General features: G+C 46.6%; 1 protein-coding gene across 1 annotated transcript in view; it reads left to right on the plus strand.

Annotated features, from left to right (window-relative positions):
• Positions 1–22097, plus strand: part of LOC126284232 (tetratricopeptide repeat protein 28) — a 778784-nt gene that overhangs the window by 255483 nt on the left and 501204 nt on the right. The gene's annotated exons all lie outside the window — the stretch shown is intronic.

Raw genomic sequence — 22097 nt, forward strand, 5'->3', positions numbered from 1 at the left:
CTAACCTAAGGGCATCATACACATCCATGCTCGAGGCAGGATTCGAACCTGCGACCGTTGCGGTAGCGCAATGCCAGACTGAAACGCCTAGACCCGTTCGGCCACACCGGCCGGCACCTGTGTGCTCTACAGGAGCCAAATGTACGGGCAATGTTTCGACTACTTGCCGTCGAGTTCTCTTCTACGTCACGAAAGATGTTCTCCGTAGTGTGGCGCGCCGGTGCAGAACCTAATCTTCCTTCATTCCTTATTTTATATCCAAGCGGTACATTTTTGGACAAACGTTCTTATCAGAACTTAATCTTATGTCTCTTCTAGAATCCCTACAAGTCTGTAATAGGAAATGTTAAATACTCAGTATATACACGGTGCAGGAAAAGGGTATGGTAAAACTTCAGTAAACATTCATCATACATAGAGGAATAAAGTGTATTAGATGGACACGCGTCCGGAAACGCTTTATTTCAGTGTTAAGAGTCCATTTTCTACTTCTAGTCTTTTCTACTTATAGTCTTCTACTTCTAGTCATCGTTACATAAAAAGTTTTCTTCCACGAAATGTTCAAAATGCTCTGTGGATAACGTTTCGTTACAATGAACAGAACATTGGAATTCTTAGGTTCACCGTCAGTGTTCGTTGTTGCAGTTCGACGTAGATAATGTTGATATGCGACATTGCTCTACTAACACCAAGTATGTAGCGTCAACTGTTTATTGTTGATCACGAATTTCGTTGCGGTAGAGTGCAATATATGTGTCCTCCCATTTGCTGTGCGGTTTTGCAAATGGCAATTGCTTTGGCGCTCAACGTTTCTAACGGGCAAGATTTCCAGAAGGGCAGTGGCTCCACAGGGGGACGTTTCAAGCAATTGGTCGTCGTCGCGGGGAATATAGGATTAAATGTGGCGGCGTATTGATGCATGCATGTATCCTTAGTCATGGAAGGCGTAGGTTAATTTCGATGCATATCTGTCCACTGGGCTCGCATTCGGGAGGACAACGGTTCAAATACGCGCCCGCAGTCATTCAGCGTTAGGTTTTGCGTGGTTTCCCTAAATCGCTCCAAGGAAATGTCAGATTGGTTTCTTTGACAAGGACACAGCCAGTTTCCTCCTCCATCCTTGAAACATTCCTCTACTGATCTCAATGTCGAATTTTTTGTAGTAGTATAGTCCTATCTTCGAACTGCACGTAGCCACGGAACCTGGAATGAGAGCTCTAATTGGGATCTGCCACAAATATCAAATATGTAGTTCATTCCATTCGGAGCAGTTAGATATGTCCGACTGAGTTTCCCTGGAAGAATAGGTACGGGTTATGAAGCATCTAGATTGGTTGGTTGATTGGTTTGTAGCTTAAAGGGACTAAATTCAAGGTTATCAGTCCCTAGGCATCTAGGGAGGAGACTGCTTACAAATTCTACATTTTTCCAGAAGCACTTTGTGTACTTCCCCGTTTAGCAGTACAGTTTTTAATTAGGAGTAATTGTCTGTCGCAGCTTCGAGAATACTGTGCTCGAAACAGTAAATCACGTTTGAAATATCAGTAAATGAATGTTACTGCACAGTTAATCAGCTGATCTCCCGCCACGGCTTAGCAAACAGTGCCGCCAGCTATTAATAAGTATATTGATATATTACACTTGCATGACCACCACATAACAAGAGACAATTGTAACTACGGTGGATTCCGTGAGATAGCACAGCTGATCGTTTTATGTACTACCATGTCTTTTTCACCATTTTGTTTTAAATAATTGTGCCATAAGCGACGCAATTCTGATGTCTCTTCATTGCGCTGCCTACTACAGAGAGCAGTTCTTCGTTTGATGCAAGTTTAGGTCAAAAAAACACCAAGGTCGGCAGTTTAACTGGAGAATAATGAAGTGACATAGGGCATGTGTAAGGTGTGTTCTCCAATCACAGCACATCGACAACAGCCTGTATTTTGTAAGACGCGAATGGTAACTAAACTAACGACTAACGAAGAACATTGTAACGAGTAGATGGTTCTGTAGTACCGAGTACAAAATATGTCGTTATTTTTATAGACCTACTTTTCATATTATTGGCTTCAAATACAATGTCCGTTTGGTGATGTAAGGATTTATTAAATTAAAAATATTGTGTAATATTTTTGGATAGCGTACAAATTAAGGTTGTCTTTCTCTGTTGTATTCTTTCTCACAATCTGAAAACAGCGTATGGGATGGCAGGTTATATTCTCTCTGTTACTCCGATACTTTAATTATACAAAACGTTATCTACGCACTGTCTTTCTTTTCAAAAGCTGCACTGGTGTCCCAGCAATATCAATATTTAGTGTAAAATGCTGCGATGTAAATTTTATATCAGGCACTCATTAATGCAGCCCCGCAAGGCATTCCTTTCTCGCTGTTGTTACAGAAGCATTGCGTGTAAAAGGGTGGACCGGATAAAATGCGAGGTTTCACGGAAGCATACAGAGAGCCTATGGAAACGTCCCCATTGGCGACTGGAATAATAGGAAGTTGGGGAGGGGGGAGAGGTGACGAGGTGTGATATTGGAGGTTCTTGTTTCCTTCGAAACACGCTGTATGGTTGCTTCCTACGTATGATAGAGACGTAAATAAGCCTTCAGTCTAGAGCATAGAGAACAAAAGCCCGTACACATGAACACAGTATAATGCTGATGTGAAAACTCTCTTTTTCATAAATAAAAACCTATTGTGCTGATATCTTGTGTTTGCGCTCAGGCTACACAGTAACAAGCCTATTATTCATATCTATCTCGAGATTACGATTGTAAACCTAGTACCCAGCGCTATCGTCGGTAAATTCCCCATAGGCGGCGCAGTTTCTGGACTGAGAAAGCCCTGCGGCCCTGTGCTGTGTTTTTATTCTGTTGGTACTCCATTCCGTGTCGTATCTATATCTTCACATCTCGCCCTGAAGTATATACAACAAGTGCACTTGGCACACATGGTGTAGATTGCTAGTGGCTTCCCCCGTACTTACTCGTCGGCGGACACATGTGTAATATGTATTCTCGGTATAACTTCTTTATTTAGGGCTGCGAAATTACCGCACATCCATCAAGCCTGACGAATGATTATGAAAAGATAACATGGCAACGGATGAAGTTTACTTGCGGACTTTTAATTCAAAGCTTTTCATAATACGTTCCCTTCTGTTTCCAAGCAGGAACCAGATTGTATCACTCGCGATAGGCCGTCATACACCCGCTCTAATAGAGCGCCCGATACTGGTAAATTTTCAAAAGGGTGATGAATTTCTACTTGTAAAATTAAACTGATCGCATGCAAGTGTTGTGAAAAGTGGAAGGCGCCATGGGATTCTGTTCTTGTTCCACTGCTTTTCTTGATCGATACCGATGATCCAATTTGTTTGCAAATGACACAGCTGCTCATAGTGAGGTATCAGGATACAGTTTGAAAGATGGGCTAAAATTTACAGACGCGCGAAATTTGGCACGTACTTCGATGCGAGATGCCTTTAATAGGTTCCACAACGAAACATTGTCTCGAAATTTGGTAGAAAATCCGAAGAAATTCTGGTCGTATGTAAAGTACACAAGCGGCAAGACGCAGTCAATACCTTCGCTGCGCAGTGCCGATGGTACTGTTATCGACGACTGTGCCGCTAAAGCGGAGTTATTGAACGCAGTTTTCCGAAATTCCTTCACCATGGAAGACGAATGGAATATTCCAGAATTTGAAACACGAACATCTGCTAGCATGAGTTTCTTAGAAGTAGATACCTTAGGGGTTGCGAAGCAACTCAAATCGCTTGATACGGGCAAGTCTTCAGGTCCAGATTGTATACCGATTAGGTTCCTTTCAGATTACGCTGATACTATAGCTCCCTACACTCATATACAACCGCTCGCTCACCGATAGATCTGTACCTACAGATTGGAAAATTGCGCAGGTCGCACCAGTGTTCAAGAAGGGTAGTAGGAGTAATCCATTTAACTACAGACCTATATCATTGACGTCGGTTTGCAGTAGGGTTTTGGAGCATATACTGTATTCAAACATTATGAATCACCTCGAAGGGAACGATCTATTGACACGTAATCAGCATGGCTTCAGAAAACATCGCTCTTGTGCAACGCAGCTAGCTCTTTATTCGCACGAAGTAATGGCCGCTATCGACAGGGGATCTCAAGTTGATTCCGTATTTCTAGATTTCTGGAAAGCTTTTGACACCGTTCCTCACAAGCGACTTCTAATCAAGCTGCGGAGCTATGGGGTATCGTCTCAGTTGTGCGACTGGATTCGTGATTTCCTGTCAGGAAGGTCGCAGTTCGTAGTAATAGACGGCAAATCATCGAGTAAAACTGAAGTGATATCAGGTGTTCCCCAGGGAAGCGTCCTGGGACCTCTACTGTTCCTGATCTATATAAATGACCTGGGTGACAATCTGAGCAGTTCTCTTAGACTGTTCGCAGATGATGCTGTAATTTACCGTCTAGTAAGGTCATCCGAAGACCAGTATCAGCTGCAAAGCGATTTAGAAAAGATTGCTGTATGGTGTGTCAGGTGGCAGTTGACGCTAAATAACGAAAAGTGTGAGATGATCCACATGAGTTCGAAAAGAAATCCGTTGGAATTCGATTACTCGATAAATAGTACAATTCTCAAGGCTGTCAATTCAACTAAGTACCTGGGTGTTAAAATTACGAACAACTTCAGTTGGAAGGACCACATAGATAATATTGTCGGGAAGGCGAGCCAAAGGTTGCGTTTCATTGGCAGGACACTTAGAAGATGCAACAAGTCCACTAAAGAGACAGCTTACACTACACTCGTTCGTCCTCTGTTAGAATATTGCTGCGCGGTGTGGGATCCTTACCAGGTGGGATTGACGGAGGACATCGAGAGGGTGCAAAGAAGGGCAGCTCGTTTTGTATTATCGCGTTATAGGGGAGAGAGTGTGGCAGATATGATACACGAGTTGGGATGGAAGTCATTACAGCATAGACGTTTTTCGTCGCGGCGAGAGCTTTTTACGAAATTTCAGTCACCAACTTTCTCTTCCGAATGCGAAAATATTTTGTTGAGCCCAACCTACATAGGTAGGAATGATCATCAAAATAAAATAAGAGAAATCAGAGCTCGAACAGAAAGGTTTAGGTGTTCTTCCCGCTCGCTGTTCGGGAGTGGAATAGTAGAGAGATAGTATGATTGTGGTTCGATGAACCCTCTGCCAAGCACTTAAATGTGAATTGCAGAGTAGTCATGTAGAAATCTACATGTAGATGTAGATTTAGCTAACAGCACGATCCTTAGGGAAATTTCTTGTTTAAAAGTCGTCATTCTTTCCACACAGAATACATTAGTTTTTCTCCAAAAATGTTTCTTGCGACAACATTACAATGTGTTCGAGTGTATGTTTTTTTTGTGTGTGTGTGTACTGGTGGCTTGTTGCTGTGTAGCAGAAAGGCGGTACCATCACACCCTTACGGCCAAAGAACGATCCACCCTTTCTGATGTCACTTGTGGTCGGCTCTGCCCTGGTCTCTGGGATACACTTTCGGTCTCTCTAAACTATCGCCACATCCGAGAAACAACAGAACAATTCACGTAAAGCCGTCGAACTACACTGAGTTTACGACCGTCCTATTCACCCTACGGCCCTCCACCACAGAGACTCTGGTGGACGTGTTCTCTGTGTCATACTACACCGTCTGTACAATTTTGTTAAACATTTTGGAAACAGTGATAAATAGAGTATTATATTTTAACTGAAGTTCAATCTTGATCACAACACTTATGTCTCAATAATATAGGTAATTGGTTTCGGTTATATTTATATAACCATCTTCAGACCCATGGCTTCCTTGGAGGATGGTAGGCGGAGCTCTCCTCAGCTGCTATGAGGTCAACTCACACAGCGATTGCGGATGTGGGACTACTCGGCAAACACTGCTCCGTTTAATATATGATCTGACTTCACCGTTGGCGTGGTTCTCCGTTGACCAGAATGCCGTTTTCCGTGCAGAGCACGATCATACCGACATCTGATGACAGTTTCTATAATTATATCGTGAATTAGACACAGGACGGGGAAACAGCGGTTTGGACACCAGCGTAAGACAGGGCTCTTACAAACATCCAGTACACCTAAAATTAATGCATTTAAAACTGATGAACAGTATTGCCCACAGAGAATGTCAACTCGATTGAGTCCTCGAAAAACATAACGCTCCGCACGCACACACACACACACACACACACACACACACACACACACACACACACACACACACACACACACAAGGATGCGCGCACCGGGTTCGGATGTGGCGATGTGATGGTCAAGACATCAACGTGAGCCCACCATCGTGCTTCTCAAACAACTGTAGCACGGCACTGGCCTTGTGACACGGACTGATATGATCATGGGAACACGTAGGGCTTGCCTGCTGCTGATCCATATCTTCAGCAATAAGTTTTACACGGTGTGCTCGATAACTCGTGTACCTGCACTAATATTATACTCTGTCGTCGTAACAGAACGCCGGATAGCCTGAATTACAGCACGGGCAAACCTCCGACCGCCGCGATCTGTGATAAGGCGCGGACGTCCAACAAGTCACCTGCTCATGGTTTCACTGTTCATCAAACAGTTTCGATCGATACTCACGCCAGTCGACCATCTCCGCCATTTCCGAGATGTACACTATGCGATCAAAAGTATCCGGACAACCCCAAAAACATATGTTTTTAATATTAGGTGCAGTGCCAGCTACTCCATTTCAGCCATCATTAGACATTGTGACAGAGCAGAATGGGGCGCTCCGCGGAACTCACGGACTTCAAACGTGGTCAGCTGATTGGGTGTGACTAGTGCCGTACGTCTGTACACGAGATTTCCACATTCCCAAACATCCCTAGGTTCACTGTTTCCGATGTGATATTGAAGTGGAAACATGAAGGGACACATACAGCAAAATAGTTCAAATGGCTCTGAGCACTATGAAACTTAACATCTGAGGTCATCAGTCCCCTAGAACTTAGAACTACTTAAACCTAACTAACCTAAGGACATCACACACATCCGTTCCCGAGGCAGGATTGAATCTCCGACCGTAGCGGTCGCGCGGTTCCAGATTGAAGCGCCTAGAACCTCTGTGCCACACAGGCACCGCGGACACGTACAGCACAAAAGCGTACAGGCCGACCTCGTCTGTTGACTGACAGAGACCGCCGACAGTTGAAGAGCGTCGTAATGTGTAATAGACAGACCTCTATCCTGACCACCACACAGGAATTACAAATTGCATCAGGATCCACTGCAAGTACTGTGACGGTTAGGCGGGAGGGGAATAAACGTGGATTTCACTGTCGAACGGCTGCTCATAAGCCACACACCACGCCGGTAAATGCCAAACGACGCCCCGCTTGGTGTAAGGAGCGTAAGCATTGGCATCTGATCGGTGGAAAAACGTTGTGTGGAGTAACGAATCACGGTATACAATGTGGCGATCCGATAGCAGGGTGTGGGTATGGAGAAAGGCCCGTGAACGTCATCTGCCAGCGTGTGTAGTGTTAAAAGTAAAATTCTGTGTCGGTGGTCTTATGGTGTGGTCGTGTTTTTCATGAAGGGGGCTTGCACATCTTTTTGTTTTGCGTTGCACTATCACAGCTCAGGCCTACATTGATGTTTTAAGCACCTTCTTGCATCTTTCCACACGATCGAGCACCTATTACTGTGCACGGCTTTTGGCGGCGAGGTTACACCACAATAACATCGTTGTAATAGGCTGGCCTGCACAGAGTCCTGACCTGAATCCTATCAAATACCATTGGGATTCTTTGGAACGCCGACTTCATGCCAGGCCTCACCGACCGACATCGATACCTCTCCTCAGTGCAACAATCCATAAAGAATGGGCTGCCAATCTCCAAGAAACCTTCTAGCACCGGATTGAATGCATGCCTGGGAGAGTGGAAGCTGTCATCAAGGCTAATCGTGGGCCAACACCATACTGAATTCCAGCATTATCGATGGAGGGCGCCATGAGCTTGTAAGTCTTTTTCAGCCAGGTGTCCAGATACTATCACATAGTGTAGGTTTGCAGGCGCCGTTTCATGATAGTCTACCGTTTGGCGCAGTTGCTTTAGTCAGTGGATTTCCCATTCGTCCTCTGTGAGCTGTGCCTGCGCTGGAATGACTCCATTCGTCTGTGCTCCGCAACGCCACAGATATTTATTCGCCCTTGAGTGGACAGTAGTCATCGTGTTTTGGTTCGCTTCACCTGATTACGTAAAGCTAAACGTGAATTTGGTTGTTAACAGATAAAGTATTAATTAACTACGGACCAGGTTGGAGAAACGTGCTAATCTTACCAAAGACCAAGCTATAGCTTAAGCAGAACCAGAGCGTTACGTCCGCTCCGCTCTTAACGCTGCCGTTTATAACTGCCACTTAGCGTATTGAAACCTCAACGATTCAGCGCTATAAACGCCCGCGGTCATTATCCAGCGCCCAGCAGCTGGAACCGTTCCAGTGGCCTGACGCGCAGAGATCAGCACACAGTTTCAATTAGCGAACTGGAATCGAAGCGATTTCATCGGGCTGCTGTGTGATTTCGCAACAACATTCGGTGGTGAAAAACTGTTTACGACTGGGAGCATTTAAGAGATGTGAGAGTTGCGAATTATCGCAACCCATTGTTGCTCCTAAGCGGATGACGAAAATTACATTTCCCCGCATCGCAGCATCGCGGCTAGTACAAGCTATGAAGCTGTTGCAACTGCTGAAATGAATCACCAAGCCTGGAACGCTGAGTTATTTTTTAGTTCCGCAGCCATTTGTCTTGGCACTTCTGCGGACAGCTTATATTTATTGATACAGCTTTGGCGCGTTGCCACTTTGACGGGGACTCCTTCTATCGGCATCCAATCAGCACTGAGAAAAATACCTCTAGGTTACTGTCCGAATAGAAACGTCTGCATTCGTTCTTAACCAATTACACTAGCCCCTCTCCTCACGTTCGGTCTGTGGAATCGATACGTCAGTATTTGATGTGGCTTACGAAATATATCCAGAGGTAATGTTAGGTGACTCACCCTGTATATTGCACGCTACTATGACCCTATTACTTTTTCTCAAAACTTGGCCGCATCCAATCCAATAGCTGTCGTCAGCAACAGCGGTACTGTAAGACTCCTTCGGGACATGCTCGAGGCTACTTTTATGTCTGGCGATGCCTCTCCGTTACGGCCGACCTGCTAAGCTCTATTCGCCACTAGGTCTTCAGTCGAAGACCAAAGACAGATCCATAAACCGCCAGCCCGTATTTCGTTACTAGGCCGGAGCGCGGGGCTGTACGGAATCCGTTGTGAAAGTCAGGCATCAGCTTGGGCCGCCGTCTAGATGCCGCCGTCTAGATGCCACGGACGAAACAGGCTAGCTGAGACCAACAGAGACGCGGAAATTCTCTTTCCTAGCTGTAGCAGCCCCACGCACCCTGCTTCATTTGAAGGAATTTTTCATTACACTTATTTGGTGCGTTTCTGCATGCCGCAAGACTCGTCGGTCCTTCGGAAACTGTTGGTGGAGGTGACCTACAGTAGGTTATGAGCGACTCTCTTCCGTTTGCTGATGAAATACGACGATGGAAAGTTCTGCAAGTGGTAAGCTTTGAAGCAAAACCTTGTGTGTGTGTCGAGCGACACTGTACTACAGTTAGTCAGAAACCGTGACTATAAAAGCGGTCCTTCCAGATAGACACCGACAGTCGCACACACACACACAGAAAAAATAGAAAAAGTCATGACTCACTGCCAAGAACAGCTCCGAAAAACTTGTTCATTATACAGCAAGTTTCGGCCTACATACCATCATCATGTATCATAAAAATTTTACGGCAGTTTATAAAGGGATATAAAACAAAAGCGCAAAATAATATAAAAACTGTGTTTCATCACTGTTGTCAGTCGCGGGTTTTATATTACTTGGCGCTATCGACTTTATATCACCTTGTAAGCTGTTGTAAATATTTTATGTTATGTGATAATGGTCTGCGGACCGAAACTGGTTGTCTGGTGGTCGAAAATATGCAACAGCCTCAAGGAGAAGGCAATCTTATTGACGAGGGCTGTGATAGGTAGTTGACCATTGTAGGGGTGTATGACAACAGTTCAGACCAAAGTAAACACTGTTGTGGCATCAGTAAACACTGTACCCCTCTTTGGCGGCAATGAAGGCGTGTTTCTCACATGCGCACAGTGACGAACAGAATCCTGTGATAGATTGTCACAAGCACCTAGTACTTTTTTTTTTTTTTTTTTTTTTTTTTTTTCATCTCGGCCCTGGTTCTTGCTGGCTCTGGAGAAGCCGTGCACCATACGAGTCCAATTGGCCAGAGGTTTGGTGATTTTGCTGGATGGGTAGTAGTTGTACACGACGAAGAGCAGCCGTATAAAGACTTTCATTGTCCTGCTGAATGAAAAACTACATCACTCGTCGAAGAATTGTCAGTAATATGATGATAGCAACATGTGGAATGTAGCGGGCACTGGTTAGATTCTCCTGCAGAAATACCAATGTGCCCGCGAGTTGTAATTGAGGCCCCGCTCCCCCTGCGCGCGCACACACACACACACACACACACACACACACACACAACATGAAGCTTGGGGTGAAACTTATACGTCATGGGCAACTGCGCTATCAAATAGGCCCTTTGCTGTTCCTTTTCTACATAAACGATTAGGTTGTTTGCAGATAACGCTGTTGTTCATCGACTAATAAAGTCATCAGAAGATCAAAAGGATTTAGAAAAGATATCTGAATGGAGCGAAAATTGGCAGTTGGCCCTAAATAAAGAAAAGAGTGAGATCATCCTCATGAGTGCTAAAAGAAATTCGATAAACTTCGGTTACACCATAAATCAGTCAAACCTAAAGGGCGTAAATTCAACTAAATACACAAATCAAATAAACCTTTGCGTCACCTCGGTTCCGAGAGTTCCGAAACCTTTACAGAAAATTGGAGTAGAGATCAACGTAAACATCATTCCCGCGCTTTTTATTGCTCATGAAAACCACACATTGCATATTGTACCACCATACAGTGAGACCTTTAGAGGTGGTGGTCCAGACTGCTGTACACACAGGCACCTCTAATACCCAGTATCACGTCCTCTTGCACTGATGCATCCTTGTAATCGTCACGGCATACTATCCACTAGTTCATCTAGGCACTGTTAGTCCAGACTGTGCCACTCCTCAACGGCGATTCGGCGTAGTGGTGGGTCACGTCGGATACACAAACAGCCATTTTCAATTCATCCCAGGCGTATTCGATAGTGTTCATTTCAGGAGAACATGCTGGCCATTCCAGTCGAGCGATGTCGTTATCCTAAAGGAAGTTCAAATGTATGTAGAATCTTATGGGACTTGACTGCTACGGTCATCAGTCCCTAAGCTTACACACTACTCAACCTAAATTATCCTAAGGAGAAACACACCGCCGGTACCAGCCGCACAGTCGATGACTGCAGCGTCCAGACCACTCGGCTAATCCCGCGCGGCCTGAAGGAAGTCATTCGCAAGGTGTGCACGCTGGGGGAGCGAATTGTCGTCCATGAAGAGGAATGCCTCGCCAACATGCTGTCGATATCGTTGCACTATCGGTCGGAGGATGGCATTCACGTATCGTACAGCCGTTACGGTGTCTTCCATGACCACCAGCGGCGTACATCGGCTCCACATAATGCCACCCCAAACCAGCAGAGAACTTCCACTTTGCTGCACTCGCTGGATAGTGTGTGTGTAAGGCGTTCAGCCTGACCGGGTTGCCTCCAAACATGTCTCCAGCGATTGTCTGGTTTAAGGCATATACGACACTCATCGGTGAAGAGAACGTGATGCCAATCCTAAGCGGTCCAATCGGAATGTTGTTGGGGCCATCTGTACCGCGTTGCGTGGTGTCGTGGTTGCAAAGATGGACCTCGCCATAGACGTCGGGAGTGAATCTGCGCATCATGCAGCCTATTGTGCTCAGTTTGAGTCGTAACACGACGTCCTGTGGCTGCACGAAAAGCATTGTTCAACATGGTGGCGTTGCTATCAGGGTTCCTCCGAGCAATCTGTACATAGCGGTCAACCACTGCAGTAGTATCCCTTGGGCAGCCTGAGCGACGCATGTCATCGACAGTTCCTGTTTCCCTGTATCTTCTCCATGTCCGTACAACATCGCTTTGATTCACTCCGAGACTCGTGGACGCTTCCCTTGTTGCGAGCCCTTCCAGGCACAAAGTAACAATGCGGGCGCGATCGAATCGCGGTATTGACCGTCTATGCATGGTTGTACTATGAACAACACGAGCCGTGTAGCTCCTTCCTGGTGATTGGAACTGATCGGCTATCGAACCCCCTACGTCTAATAGGCGCTGCTCATGCATGGTTGTTTACATGTTTGGGTGGGTTTAGTGACATCTCTGAACAGTCAAAGGGACTGTGTCTGTGATAGAACATCCACAGCCAATGTCTATCTTCAAGAGTTTTGGGAACTCGAAAAAGTTCGAAGAAGGGCAGCACGTTTTACATTATCGCGAAATATGGGAGAGTGTGACACTGAAATGATGCAGGAGTTGGGCTGGACATCATTAAAAGAAAGGCTCTTTTCGTTGCGACGGAATCTTCTCACGAAATTCCAATCACTTACTTTCTCCTCCGAAACCGGAACTACTTTGTTGCCACCGATCTACATAGAGATCAAAACGCTAAAATAAGGCAAATCATAGCTCGTAGAGAAAGATATAGATGTTCGTTTTTTCCGCGCCCTATACGAGGTTGGAATAATAGTGGAGGTGTGAACCCTCTACCAGGCACTTAAATGAAATTTGTAGAGTATCCATCTAGATGTAGATGTAAATATAGACTGGTTATCAGCTCTACGCTATGTCATCAACTCTACGCTGTGTGTACTCTCATAGTTGTTCACGACACCAGAGTACTCGTGCTTAGCGTCGCAACGGTGCATGCTTGGGACATTCTGTTTCGGAAATCGTTAGGGAATTCTATATTCCGAGATCCACAGTGCCAACAGCGCGCCGAGAACAGCAAATTTCAGGCATCTCGTCTCACCGCGGACAACGCAGTGGCTTAGAGCTGCACCGTTTGCGTAGAGTTGTCAGTGCTACCAGATCAGCAACAGTGCGTGAAATAACTGCAAAAATCAATGTGGCCCGTACGACGAACGTATGAGAGGAGACAGTGCGACGAAATTTGACGTTAATGGACTTTGGCAGCATACGACCGACGCGAGTGGCTTTGCTAACAGCACGACATCGCTTTCAGCGCCTCTCCTGGCCTCGTAATCATATCGGTTGGACCAAAAACCGTGGCCTAAGATGAGTCCCGACTTCAGTTGGTAAGAGCGGATGGTAAGGTTCGAGCGTGACGATGATACCTCGAAGCCATGGACCCAAGTTGTCATCAAGGCACTCAACAAGTTGGTAGTGGCTCTGTAACGGTGTGAGCTGCGTTTACACGGCATGGGCTAGGCCCTCTGGTCCAATTGAACTGATCATTGATTGCAAATCGTTGTCGGCTTCTTGAAGACCATTTACAGCCATTCATGGACTTCATGCTCGGAAACAACCATGCCATGTCACTGGGTCACAATTGTTCGCGAATGGTTTGAAGAGCATTCTGCATAATCCGAGCGAATGATTTGACCACCAAGATCGTCCGACATGAATCCGATCGAAGACTTACGGGACATAAGCGAGACATCATCTCACGCATAACATCTTGGACTTTTGCAATTATGGGCCGCTGCAGAGGCAGCATGGCTCAACATGTAGGTGGGGGACTTCCAACTATTTGTTGAATCGATGCCACGTCGAGTTACTGCACTACGCTGGGCAAATGGAGGTCCCACAAAATATTAGGAGGTATCCAATGACTATTTTTACCTCAGTGTATTATACTCTGGTGTCACTGAACATATTCTTGAGAGTGACGCATCAGTGGTATTTCGTCCAGCAGGGGAGAGAAAGTCACCCGCAAGAAACGCCTGTAGTTCAGGCCTGTTAGGCGACGTGGAAGGAATACTGGTCCCAAAATACGGTCGTCAATTATCCCGGCCCACATATTCCGTCTGTGCCGTTGCCGATGATCCGCTGACACCTTATCACGGGAGTTCTACATACTATCCCACAGGTACCTGTTACGAAAGTTGATGATACCACTCAGGGTACAGGTGGCCTTATCTGTGAATAGGATGGATGACACCAATCCCTGAATCGTGGTTGCCTGGTGAAGAAGCCAGTGACAAAACTGCACCCGATGTGGAAAGTCCAAGTGTCCTGCCGATAAAACGCAGTCTTTGGTTAGCCTTTCTCACGATATTTTCTATGTGTTCCTTCGAATTTATCTTGTTCGTATCTGTAAATCATCTAAAAAAAGTTTTGCGTCACTCCGGTTCCCAGAACTCTTGAAGATAGACGTTGGCTGTGGATGTTCTATTACAGACACAGTTCCTTTGACTGTTCGGAGATGTCACTAAACCCTCCCAAAAATGTAAACAACCATGCAGGAGCAGCGCCTATTAGACACAGGGGGCTCGATAGCCGATCAGTTCCAATCACCTAGAAGAAGCTACACGGCTCGTGTTGTTCGTAGTACAACCATGCATAGACGGTCAATACCGCGGTTCTATCGCGTCCGCATTGTTACTTTGTGCCAGGAAGGGATCGCAACAAGGGAAGCGTCCACGAGTCTTGGAGTGAATCAAAGCGATGTTGTACGGACATGGAGGAGATACAGAGAGACAGGAACTGTCGATGACATGCCTCGCTCAGGCTGCCCAAGGGATACTACTGCAGTGGTTGGCGGCTACCTAACGATTATGGCTCGGAGGAACCCTGACAGCAACGCCACCATGCGCTACAGATGGGCCCAACAACATTCCGATTGTACCGCTTAGGATTGGCATCACGTTCTTTTCACCGATGAGTGTCGTATATGCCTTCAACCAGACAATCGCTGGAGACGTGTTCGGAGGCAACCCCGTCAGTCTGAACGCCTTACGCACACGGTCCAGCGAGTGCAGCAAAGTGATAAGGGTAGTAACGGTTTTCATGGAGAATGTTCCACACGATTGTCTAGCTTACCCTGCACTGGTGTGTCAGCTGCCTGGTACTGACACAGCGGTCCCCGTCTACATTTTCTTCTGAGTCTGGTGTCCGAACATATCGGGCACGATTTCTTGCTTCCTGAAACGACCCTGCCTCGTACAACCGACGAAACCTTGTTGCAAACATTTAATGCTGCAGTGGTTGTCGGCGGGAGATAGGTCTCCTTATACAACCATGCTGCCCGCCCCCCTCTTTCATTTGGCTTTACGTAAATAGATACCACGCCGGCAAGCTCTCGATTCGAATACGGAACCATTGTGTACAACGCTGTACCACACACACTTCAAAATGGTTCAAATGGCTCTGAGCACTATGGGACTTAACATCCAAGGTCATCAGTCCCCTAGAACTTAGAACTACTTAAACCTAACTAACCTAAGGACAGCACACAATACCCAGTCATCACGAGGCAGAGAAAATCCCTGACCCCACCGGGAGTCGAACCCAGGAACCCGGGCGAGGGAAGCGAGAACGCTACCGCACGACCACGAGCTGCGGACACACCCACTTGAAGGTGAGTCAGCAAGAGAAGTGAATCAGACAGAACATTATCAGTTACCAAGGCAGGAGAGGGCGCTAGAGTATGACGTATGAGGACCACCCTCTAGGAAGGAACCACGCATGCTATAACTGTGGCTGCATCGTACAGTGCGTATTAGATCGCAGTCTCTGTAACAAAGTGTTATTGAATAAATGGTCTCTAGCATGTAAACCGTGCATTTCAGGACGTAAATTCATTAGACCTTTTTTGTTCCGTATCCTCACATCGATCAAATGCTTCAGTTTGTACGCAGTGGGAAAAATCACCCTGTGTAATAAAATAATTGCCACCGGCCTGCTCTTGGCAGTGAATTACGATGTTTTTAAAATATTTACTATCTTTGGGATACCACTTCCTAAAATACACTACTGGCCATTAAAATTGCTACACCATGAAGATGACGTGCTACAGAGGCGAAATTTAACCGACAGTTAGGAAGAAGATGCTGTGATATGCAAACGATTAGCTTTTCAAGGCACTCACAAAAGGTTGACGCCGGTGGCTACTCCTATAACGTGCTGACACTAGGAAAGTTTCCAACCGATTTCACATACACAAACAGCAGTAGACAGGCATTGCCTGGTGAAATGTTGTGATGCCTCGTGTAAGGAGGAGAAATGCGTACCATCACGTTTCCGACTTCGATAAAGGTCGGATTGTAGCCTATCGCGATTGCGGTTTTTCGTATCGCGACATTGCTGCTCGCGTTGGTCGAGATCCAATGACTGTTAGCAGAATATGGAACCGGTGGGTTCAGGAGGGTACTACGGAACGCCGTGCTGCATCCCAACGGCCTCGTATCACTAGCAGTCGAGATGACAGGCATCCGCATGGCTGTAACGGATCGTGCAGCCACGTCTCGATCCCTGAGTCAACAGATGGGGACGTTTGCAAGACAACAACCATCTGCTCTAACAGTTCGACAACGTTTGCAGCAGCATGGACTATCAGCTCGGAGACCAAGGCTGCTCTTACCCTTGACGCTGCATCACAGAGTGGAGCGCCTGCAATGGTGTACTCGACGACGAACCTGGGTGCATAAATGGCAAAATGTCGTTTTTTCGAATGAATCCAGGTTCTGTTTACAGCATCATGATGGTCGCATCGGTGTTTGGCGACATCGAGGTGAACAGTGGACATTACATTTCAGACGTGTTACGACCCGTGGCTCTACCGTTCATTCGATCCCTGCGAAACCCTATATTTCAGCAGGATAATGCATGAACGCATGTCGCAGAACCTGTACGGGCCTTTCTGGATACAGAAAATGTTCGACTGCTGCCATGGCCAGCACATTCTCCAGATCTCTCACCAACTGAAATCGTCTGGTCAGTGGTAGCTGGGCAACTGGCTCGTCACAATACGCCAGTCACTGCTCTTGATGAATTGTGGTATCGTGTCGAAGCTGCATGGGCAGTTGTACCTGTACACGCCACCCAAGCTGTGTTTGACTCAATGCCCAGGCGTATCAAGGCCATTATTACGGCCAGAGGTGGTTGTTCTGGGTACTGATTTCTCAGGATCTATGCACCCAAATGTAATCACATGTCAGTTCTAGTATAACATATTTGTCCAGCGAATACCTGTTTACCATTGCATTTCTTCTTGGTGTAGCAATTTTAATGTCCAGTAGTGTATAAGGATCAGATTTTACAAACTTCTGCGTCCGGCGACGGTCACTTGCCGTTGCTCCTCAGAAGCACTACGACAATTACGGCCAGCATCCTGGCACGGTCGCCAGTGAAGATACGCGTCCCGAATCGGGCGTCACGCGGCGCCCTGCCCGTGACGTCATCCGGACTCAAACGCAATCACAGCGTGGGAAGCCGGCAGCCAGCCGTAATTAATTTGCTTGTGAATATGTTAATTAAAATTACGGCCAAATGGAGACGTGCGGCGGGCGGTCGCCGCGTGGTCGCTCGTCGCAGCGGCGCCGGTCGCTGGCAGCTTGCCAGAGACCGCGCCGCGCCCCCAGTTGCACGCGTCGGCTACTTCGGTGCTGGCATTCCGTATTCTCCCGACCGATGGGTGTTCTATTCGTCTGACGTCTGGGGACCGTCGCTGAAGGGTGTGGAGGTTGCTGAAAGACGTCGCGGTCATAAGAATTCATGGCCTGGAAGAAGGAAGTGGCTCAGTCATATGCTCATAATAATAATTGCAGAATATGGTGCCACACAACGTGGCACTACACAAAACTGACACTAATGGCATAGGCACATACGGAACACACGCGACACAGATCTGTAAGTTCACGATACTGGTTATAAGTTGAGAAAACCGTCCCGAGCCGAGTCTCCATCGGCGCGCCGTATCGGCTCGCCCATTAGCATTTAGATGACGGGCGGTGGCGGCGATGGTGTCACTGCAGTTCACCGTTCCCAGCGCACGTCTCGCAGTCCCGACGACGCTGCCCCTCTGCAGAAACGTTCACCAATCGCTGCTACGCTACACACCCTGCGACACACTGCACTCTGCAGTAAGGAGGGTACTTAACGCGTAAGAGAATTTTCTATCCTCTTCCATTCGGGCACCAAGCAAGAGAAAAGTTACCGTCTAAATATTGTTACCGCAGGTTGGTTGGGTTGCTTTGGGGAAGAGACCAAACAGCGAGGTCATTGGTCTCATCGGATTAGGAAAGGATGGGGAAGGAAGTCGGCCGTGTTCTTTCAAAGGAACTATCCTAGCATTTGCCTGGAGAGATTTAGGGAAATTACGGAAAACCTAAATCAGGATGGCCGGACGGGATTGAATCGTCGTCCTCGCGAATGCGAGTCCAGTGTGCTAACCACTGCGCCACCTCGCTCGGTTTACCGCAGGTGGAAGCCCTTAAATATTAACAGAGATGATAGTCAGTTTTGCCTCTAAAAAGACCCGTTGAGAGAGTTCAATGTTTATTTCAACTCTGAAACTTACTCCAGTTGTAAAACTGTAATAGACGCAGGAATAGAGCAACTAAATATGCTTGTGCTCTGTTCTCACGACCTCCACGTCAGTGGGACGTCAAACGCAAATCCGCCTTCTAGCAAGTACGCTATGGGGCAACAGAAACCTTGAATCGTTCGTGCATCTTTCATCACCCATTACGAACGTAATGTTAAAACCTCGCAGGGTTGCGCCTATTTCCACTGAAGGACAAACTTTGCTGACGTTATCACTGTGTGGAGAGCCAGCCAGGCTCAAGTCAACAGGGCCGCATGTCGAGTTTTATATCGCGACCCCCGCACGGGGCACGAGTTCCGCGGTGTAAATTACAGTTTGTGTCGACAGCCATGTCAAGATTAATCTCCCAGAGACGGGGACCTTTGTCCCTCGCGTTTCCACTTACAAGCGCCGAGAAAGTGTCCTTCAGAATCTTGCCAACGCTCTTCACAGTTTGTCTTAACCAGGAACTGTGTGTGTGTGTGTGTGTGTGTGTGTGTGTGTGTGTGTGTGTTTGAACGACGACAGATGTGAGATCTATTCGTGTCCCTTTGTTTACGTTCACTCTTTGTGTAGAGTATTCTGTAATTGGCCAAGTTGCCGCTCTTCACTCTGCTCTTAATAGTGTACGACAAGACCTCACGGATTGGACCACTTGGCTTGGCTTGGCTTTCTTCATACATCTAGCATTTCAAGGTGATTCCCCGAACATCAATACCTTAAAGTAGTTTGAGGCGATTTTCAAAAAAGCTCGAAAAATCGCCTTTGATGATTGTAAGATCTCCTAGCGCCATCAACCGTAAATCTTTTGTAAATTACAAGGGTTGACTGAAACGTTATGCCTCCACTTTCATAGCTTTTCAACAGTTGGCAGCATTGGTATGCAGATACTGGCTTGTTCCATAGTCTCTTCTCTTCTCTATAACTCCAGTTGGCGGGAAGCCCTAGTACGGAACCCTGCACAGACGGTCGGTAGGTGCGATTTAAGCAATGTGCAGTCATCGAATTCTAGACAGCAGAAGGTGTCACCCCAAAGGAGATTCGCCGGTCGGAGTGGCGCTACAGTCTGGAACCGCACGACCGCGACGGTCGCAGGTTCGATCCTGCCTCGGGCATGGATGTGTGTGATGCCCTTAGGTTAGTTTGGTTTAAGTAGTTCTAAGTTCTAGGAGACTGATGACCTCAGAAGTTAAGTCCCATGGTGCTCAGAGTCATTTTGAACCAAAGGAGATTCATCGGAGAATGAAAGTAGTTTATGATGATTGCGTTGATGTGAGCACTGTACGTCGTTGGGCGAGTAAGTTTAAAGATGTTGAGGAGAGAACATCTGACCTGCGTGACAGAGTTGGATGTCCTGAGACAGTTTCATAAGCAAAATGATGACAGATTGATTCAGGACGATCACGTATCACTCAGAGAGAAATTGTAAGCACAATCGGCATTGATCGAGTGTTTCTACAAAATATTATAGATAGTTGTAATAGACGATCATGGATTATGTGTGTGGGGTAAAGATCATCCGGACGGGTAGTTTTTCCTGTAATTAATGCTTGCGTTCTTGAAGGTTTAATAGATACGTACCACTGATTACACAGGAAGCGAAGTTGTCGAGATGAGCCTGGTGGAATAGTTGACATGAGCAGTTGGTAAGATGGTTGCCAAGGTATCCGGGAGGTGGTGGCAGTTTCGAATTTCAGTTGCGTATAAGCAATAAACTGGCCACAGGAGTGATCTTTGGGCACCGATGCAGTTTGTTGCAGACTACGGGAGAGTGTGTTGTTTATTGCTTTCTTTCTCTACTTTATTTACATAGATTTATTTCACACACTGTGAATAACCACACTCGTCTCTGATCGCACAGGACAGTAAGCTGATAACGACGCAGCTGGATGCCCTACAGCAAGGCGAACACTTCTTCGATAGGGCACGCTAGTTATAATTTATAGTCATTACCCACTTGTAGCCTTTCCGTACGCGTAATAAATTTTAGAGAGAGGCATTCAGGTAGTCGGACTTTGCATAGATTGTTATAACAAGCGTTTTCCTCGTTAATTCTTCTTCTCTCCCTCCTTGTTACTACGCTGCCTTTCTTCTCCACCTCGTCTTCACAGTTTTACTATTCCACTATCATCTGCTACGTTTGTTCCGCGCACATTATGCGGCCGTGGGACACAGCAGCACACTATTTATGATGGGCATTTGTTCAGGCTTTCGCTAATTGGCTGGCTTTGTGTCGTTTGAAATAATGCTGGCGCGACACTTGTTATATGCAAATGGAGGGACAGCAAAACTACGTCCCTGGGCAGAACGCTGTTGTCAGGGAGACTTCTCCCAGTCCCAGGCGGTTCCGCACAGCGTGATGTTGGTGTGCAGTAAGTACAGAGCAGTCCAACAGGTTCGCTCTCCCTGGCACACCTTGGTGCTGTTGGCTACATACGACTTTCGAATCCATTGCGCGACTGGCGGCGCAGTAGTCGGTTACGGGGAATAACTCAGCGTATTCCGTGTCTTAACTTTACGATATTTTCAGCAAAGGCATAAGCTACGTACTTAAACTTTTTGGGTAATCGTACTCTGCTGTCTCCAGTGATAACCCGTACACTGGTTCTGCAACATTGCAAGAATCTTTTTCAGAGTGAGGGGAGTGGGATATTCTTGCTTTATCGGTGCCTTATAACACACTGGCTGATTTCCTGGTGTTCCCGTAATGCACTACTGGCCATTAAAATTGATACAACAACAAAAAATGCAGATGATAAACGGGAATTCATTGGACAAATATATTAAACTAGAACGGTCATGTGATTACATTTTCACGCAATTTGGGTGCATAGATCCTGAGAACAACCACCTCTGGCCATAATAACGGCCTTGATACGCCTGGGCATTGAGTCAAACAGAGCTTGGATGGCGTGTACAGGTACAGCTGCCCATGCAGCTTCAACACGATACCACAGTTCATCAAGAATAGTGACTGGCGTGTTGTGACGAGCCTGTTGCTCGGCCGCCATTGACCAGACGTTTTCATATGGTGAGAGATCAGAAGAATGCGCCGGACAGCGCAGCAGTCGAACATTTTCTGTATCCAGAAAGGCCCATTCAGGACCTGCAACATGTGGTCGTTCATTATCCTGATTTCGCAGGAATCGAATGAAGGGCAGAGCCACGCGTCGTAACACATCTGAAATGTAACGTCCACTGTTCAAAGTGCCGTCAATGCGAACAAGGGGTGACCGAGATGTATAACCAATGGCATCCCATACCATGGCGCCGGGTTATACGGTGCGTTCACCGCGATGTCGCCAAACACAGATGCGATCATTATGATGCTGTAATCAGAACCTGGATTCATCCGAAAACATAACGTTTTGCCATTCGTGCACCCAGGTTCGTCGTTGAGTACACAATCGCAGGCTCTCCTGTCTGTGATGCAGCGTCAAGTGTAACCGCAGCCATGGTCTCCGAGCTGATAGCCC

Source organism: Schistocerca gregaria, chromosome 8 (genome assembly GCF_023897955.1).
Source record: "Schistocerca gregaria isolate iqSchGreg1 chromosome 8, iqSchGreg1.2, whole genome shotgun sequence".
Taxonomy (NCBI): domain Eukaryota; kingdom Metazoa; phylum Arthropoda; class Insecta; order Orthoptera; family Acrididae; genus Schistocerca; species Schistocerca gregaria.